The 6,079-nt window shown below is 50.5% G+C and overlaps 1 protein-coding gene across 1 annotated transcript in view; it reads right to left on the reverse strand.

Annotated features, from left to right (window-relative positions):
• WNT3 (wingless-type MMTV integration site family, member 3) overlaps positions 1-6,079 on the reverse strand; it is a 47,244-nt gene that overhangs the window by 7,418 nt on the left and 33,747 nt on the right. The window lies entirely within an intron of this gene.

Below are 6,079 nucleotides of genomic sequence, written 5' to 3' on the forward strand. Positions count from 1 at the left end.
CCTGCCTGCAGCTCACAGACCTCTTCTCCACCCCAGGTGCCCGTGTCCAGCTGCCTGGGGGGGTTCCTGCCTCCTGCTCTCACAACCAGCTCTTTCTGGGCTCGGTACTTTAACCAAAACCCCAGAGTTTATCACTAACCCAGAGACCGTAACTGCTCGTCCTCCCAGAGAGCAGCAAGGCTGTTGGCTCAGCCTTGGCTTTAGGGTGGGACTTGGCTGGAAGAGATGTTGTCTTTTAATAAAAACTGACCTTATTTTAAAAAGAAAAGGGAGGGAGAGAGGGGGGAAAGCAGGTTTTTCTTCCCTCCTTGTCCCAGACTACACACCTGCCATATAAATCATCTCAGAGAATTTGCTTGTAAAAACATGATCTTACCCCACATTCTGGGGTTTGTTTTGGGGTTTGTTTTTTTTCATAGCCCAGGAAAAAAAGCCAAACCCAACAGACAAAAAAGAAAGCTTGCAGGAAGCCAACCAGTGGCCCTGGGAAGCCAAAGCATCACCAGCTGCAGCTGCCACACATTTTATGGCAAATAAACATTGGGAGTCTCAATTTTGGGTAGGGGACATAGAGGGAAATCAGGTGGGTCAAGGCAGACTTGTAAGCAGGGCTGGTGCTCAGCTCAGGTGGGAGCAGGTCAGTCCCCCGGGTCTCACTGTGCTGCATGTGCTGGGTATCACTGCTGTGAGTTCAAAGCCTACAGGGCCCTGGGGGGCCTCCAGGAAAGCTGGGAAGGGACTTGTTATAAGGGCAAGGAGGGTTGGGATGGGGGGGGAAGTGGTTTAAGATGAAAGAAGTAAGGCTAGAACACCTGCCTACTGAGGAAGGGCTGAGAGACCTGGGGCTTTTTTGTCTAGAGAGGAGAAGATGGAGAGGGGATCTGATAAATGTCCATAAATACAGGAGGGCATCAAGAAGGCAGGACAAGCTCTTGTCACTTGTGCCCTGTGATAGGATGAGGGGCAATGGATTCCAACTGGAGCCCAGGAAGCTCCACCTCAACATGAGGAAGAACTTCTTTCCTGGGAGGGTGACAGAGCCCTGGGACAGGCTGCCCAGAGAGGCTGTGGAGTCTCCTTCTCTGGAGACTTTCCAGCCCTGTCTGGATGCCTTTCTGAGTGACCTGCCCTGGTTTGGGTCCTGCTCTGGCAGGGGGGTTGGACTGGATGATCTTTGGAGGTCCCTTCCAACCCCTGACATGCTGTGATTCTGTGATTAGGAAGAAATTCTTTGCTGTGAGGGTGGTGAGAGCCTGGCCCAGGCTGCCCAGGGAAGCTGTGGCTGCCCCATCCCTGGCAGTGTTGAAGGGCAGGGTGGATGGGGCTTGGAGGAGCCTGGGCTGGGGGGAGGTGTCCCTGCCCATGCAAGGGGTTGTATCTAGATGATATTTAAGGTCCCTTCCAACCCAAACCAGTCTGGGATTCTGGGATTCTAGGTAGGATGCTGTCAGAGGACAGATTTGTGTCTTACAGTAAAGCTGGGAAGAGTAGTCAGGTGGGGATGGAGCTGGGGGATGACTGGGGACAGAAGTCCCTCAGGCTATTTCAGGCTGGGATGCCTTGTGCTCTCATGCCGACACCAGCCCCAGAAGCCTGGATGGTGTGTCCAGAAGGAGCAATGAAGGAAGGCTTGAAGCTGTGAGAGGGTCTGCACAGCCCAACCACCGCAGGCGGCTCCAGGTTCACCCACACTACATCACTCTTCAGACTAAGCTCTGCTGGAGTGGAAGCAGCTCCTTTAAAATGAAATTATCCTCAATTTCTTCTCAGGCTGATTTTCCATGCTTTTGTTGTGAGAACTGCACCTTTAAAGTTTTTTTCCAAAATAGCTCCAGTCTACCCAAGGGAGCAGTCAAGGAGATGAACAGAGATGTTGCTCTTCAGTACTTAGAGGTGATTTTATCCAGGTAGTTATCACAGCTGAAATACTGGCTTAGTATTTAATCCCTATTGGCCTAATGCACAGTGCAGACTGCAACAGTGTTTGTCATCTTGAGTTTGAGTCCTGATACTAATTAATGATTTGTAGTTAGTGGGTGAAACCCCTCCATGTGTCCTGGAAGCCAATGAGAAGTGAACACAGCAACAGCTGCCACAGATGTTGAGAGCTGGGCCAGATGTTAAATGTGCAGCCAGGGTTGTTTGTGGGTCTCATTTCCAGTTTATGGACACAAACCCCTCAGTTTCTGCTGCTGCTGCATCTAAAGCAGGTGGGACAACAGCCTGGGAGAGGGGATGCCATGAGGGCAACAGAAGTGTCCAGCAGCCCTGCCCACAGCCCTGCAGCAGCAACCAGCTGTGCTGGTCCCAGGTTCCTCACAGCTGGCGAGATCCATCAGGTCAGGACAAAAGCCTTTTTATTGCCAAACATTCTCTCTTCCTTCTGCTGAGAAACCTGTGGCTGAAAATGTTTCTTTGCAACTTCGGAGACTGCAAACTTTGGGAATCTCAAAGGCTTCCCTGGTGTTGCTTGTTGCTTTGTAGATGCAATGAGTCCCATCCTGTCTCTGCTCGTTAATTTTCAAGGTAGCAGAGAAAAGACTTTAACACATTTAGAAAACTGTAAATAATAACCACAATCAAATGGGTTGGACTTTGATGTGTTGTTATTTGCAGACGATGGTGTTTATTTTTGGCTGTTCTACTTACAGCTTAGTGAGACGTGAGAATAAATACATTTTCCAAGCTAATTTCCTGGCAATGCTGTCTAGGAGACCCTTGGTGTGTCAGGGGGTGATGGGGAAAGCTCCATAACAAATGGGCTCCATCATTTTTCTCCATCTGTCAGAAGAGTTTCTGAGCAAGGGGTGATATTTTACTTTGTCAGCTTGGAGTGCACGGAAATGTTGAGGCATGTCCAACATGTGAGGTTTTGTTCTAGCCCCTGCAGCTGAAAGAATCCTCAAATATTCTTCATAAATTCAAAAGTTCAGTTGCTCATGATGTGGAGGATGGTTGAAATGCAGTTTTTAAGTGCTGTTGTGCTGACAGAAATGGTGGTGAGAGATTTTCAGTGCCTGGATGCTGGAACAGTTCTTTCGTAACGTGTTTAAAACTGTTATGATAGGGGGTTTTATGGCAGTTTTTATGATAGTTTATAATAAAATTCAATCTTTTTGATCTTGTAAGAGCTGCAGTTTGGGACGTGCCTTTAGTAGGCAGGAAGTCTCACGTGGCAAGCCTTGGTGACAAGTTATTTGGTGGTAAATAGAGCAGTTACCTGAAACACACCCTGGCAACAAAGAGAATTGAATCTCATGGTCCCTCTTAGCCCTCTCATGTAACTTCACAGTCCTGACTCCTGCAAAGAGTTGCACTTTAACCCAAATGAGTCATTTTCCCTGCAATATCCTACTGATGTTTCAGGAAACTGCACCATTAGTGGGAGCTTGAAAAAGATGTCATGAGCTGTTTGTGTGCAGAATATTGTGGCTTTGTAAGGAAGATCCACCAGGACACACACACTCCAGGAGACTACTGGGAAAGAATTTGCCGTCTTAGTTTTCAACCGTAATTTGTCCCATTTCCTGAAGATACCCATTTCCATATTGTCACTGGAAAGAATAACTGATTTTTCAATAAAAACACATACTCAATCCTAGACCCTAGACAGTTGACCATAGGTACTAAACCCTTGACCCTACATGTGTTTTGATACCAATGAAGCCAGAAATGGTGTTGGTTGCATTTATGAAGCTGTGAAGCCAAGACAATGTCTGCAGATGTCCCATGTGCTGAAGCTGGGATGGAGTCAGAGCAAGGCATGTGCTGGACATCTTTCTTGAGTTTGACCAGCTGCCTTCAGAGAGACATTTGCAGCCTGATCCTGATAGTCAGGATCCTGGTACAGGCAGAGTCCAGTGAGGGTGCAGACATGCAGCCCCTTCTCCCTGGAATTGGGGAAGAAGCCTGGGAAGTGAGGAACCTTCTGGAAATTACTGAGTCAGAGAATTCCAGACTGGTTTTGGTTGGATGGGACCTTAAAGACCATCTAGTTCCAAACCCCTACAATGAGCAGGGACATCTCCCACTGGACCCGATTTCTCAAAGTCCTGTCCAACCTGCCCTTGAGCCCGTGGTGGTGGCACGGACAGTGCAGGTGCGGTTGGAGTCAGATGGTGCATGGGAGCAGCTGAGTCCCCATGGTCTGCAGGCTCTTGGGGAAGGAAGCCATGCCCTGGACCAGCTGCTGCTCCGAGCAGGCAGTGCTTTGTTTCTACCTGGAGGAGCTCAGCACATCAAACCTTCAGGGAAGGTTCCTCCAGAAGGAGCAAAGCCACAGCCATGAGTTGGCCCTGGTGACTTCCCTTTTGCCATGGGATGGGATGGAGGAGAGGGGAGGGGTTTTTTCTCCACCATATGGTTCATTTTCATAGATGATTTAATGTGCTTTAATCTAAGATCTTGGTTTGGTAACAGAACACCAGAGATGTGGGGTAGGTTGTCTGCCACCAAGGTCCTCCAGCACCCTCCTTTCAGGCCATGTTTGGCTGCAGGCTTGTGGTACAGCTGCCCATTGGTCTTGGGGACCAACATCTCATTTCTCAGTGAAATACTCAGGGTGGGACCTCATTGGGAACCTTTATTGTGCCTCCTCAATGTGCTTCCAGTGTGCTTGATCTGTCCCAAGGGTTTAGAAAGGTGGCCTGTCAGAAGCAGGTGATGAAGAGGAGCAACCACGTTTGGAGTGAGGAGAGGGAAAATATGTTTACTACCCCCTTTTGTTCCCAGCCCAGGCTGTTTTGGGCTCATCTGTGAAAGATGAATTGAAATCCTGACTGAGCCTGGTCAGGACCATGGAGTTCAACCATGAATTCTCACTGGCAGGGGAGCTGCTGCCCACTGATCTCCTGGGGAGAACAGTGCCTGCTTCAAAGGGCATAACCCTGTGACCCCAAGGAACTTGACCACAACATCTTTGTCAGTGACATGGACAGTAGGATTGATGCACCCTCAGCATGTTTGCTGATGACACCAGACTAGGTGGTGAGGTGACACACTGGAGGGGAGGGATCCATCCAGAGGGACCTGGACAGACTGGAGAGGTGGGGTCATGCAAACTGCATGAAGTTCAACAAGGCCAAGTGCAGGGTCCTGCACCTGGGTCAGGGCAATCCCAAGCACAGATACAGGTGGAGAATGGATGGAGAGCAGCCCTGAGGAGAAGGACTTGGGGGTATTGGTGGAGGAGAAGCTCAACATGGCCCAGCACCATTTGCTGGAGCCCAGAACCCACCCGTGTCCTGGGCTGTGTCACCAGCAGCGTGACCAACAGGGCTGGGGAGGGGATTGTCCCCTCTGCTCTGCTCTGGTGGGACCCCCTGCAGGGCTGGGAACAGCTCTGGAGCCCCCAACATAAGAATGTGGAGTGAGTCCAGAGGAGGCCACGGAGATGATCCAAGGGCTGGAGCAGCTCTGCTCTGGAGCCAGGCTGGGAGAGTTGGGGTGTTCAGCCTGGAGAAGAGAAGGTTCCAGGGAGACCTTAGAGCAGCTTCCAGTGCCTGAAGGGGCTCCAGGAAAGCTGGGGAGGGGCTTGGGACAAGGGCAGGGAGGGATGGGATGAGGGGGATGGATTGGAACTGGAAGAGGGAGATTGAGGTGAGACATGAGGAGGAAATTCTTTGCTGTGAGGGTGGTGAGAGCCTGGCCCAGGTTGCCCAGAGAAGCTGTGGCTGCCCCATCCCTGGCAGTGTTGAAGGGCAGGTTGGATGGGGCTTGGAGCAGCCTGGGCTGGTGGGAGGTGTCCCTGCCCATGCAGGGGGTGGGACTGGATGATCTTTAAGGTCCCTCCAACCCAAACGATTCTCTGATTCTAGGATTTGATGACCCCAACCTGGATCTGCTTGACCCTGTTTTGATGAGCTGCTCACCGTGGGCAGGGAGGATGGAGCCCACCATTCCAGAATACAGCAACATGCACGGGGCCAGACCTTCCCCTGCCTGCACTTTATCCTACGTGCTCCTTCTGAGAGCTCCTGGGATGGGAACAACCCCTTCCCTCACTCCCCTTTCCTGTCACACACCAAAAATATTCAAAAAAATGAAACTGGAGAAGCTGAGATGGAAAGTGAGAACATCA

The sequence above is a fragment of the Chaetura pelagica genome, unplaced genomic scaffold (genome assembly GCF_000747805.2).
Source record: "Chaetura pelagica isolate M959 unplaced genomic scaffold, ChaPel_1.0 scaffold542, whole genome shotgun sequence".
Lineage (NCBI taxonomy): Eukaryota > Metazoa > Chordata > Aves > Apodiformes > Apodidae > Chaetura > Chaetura pelagica.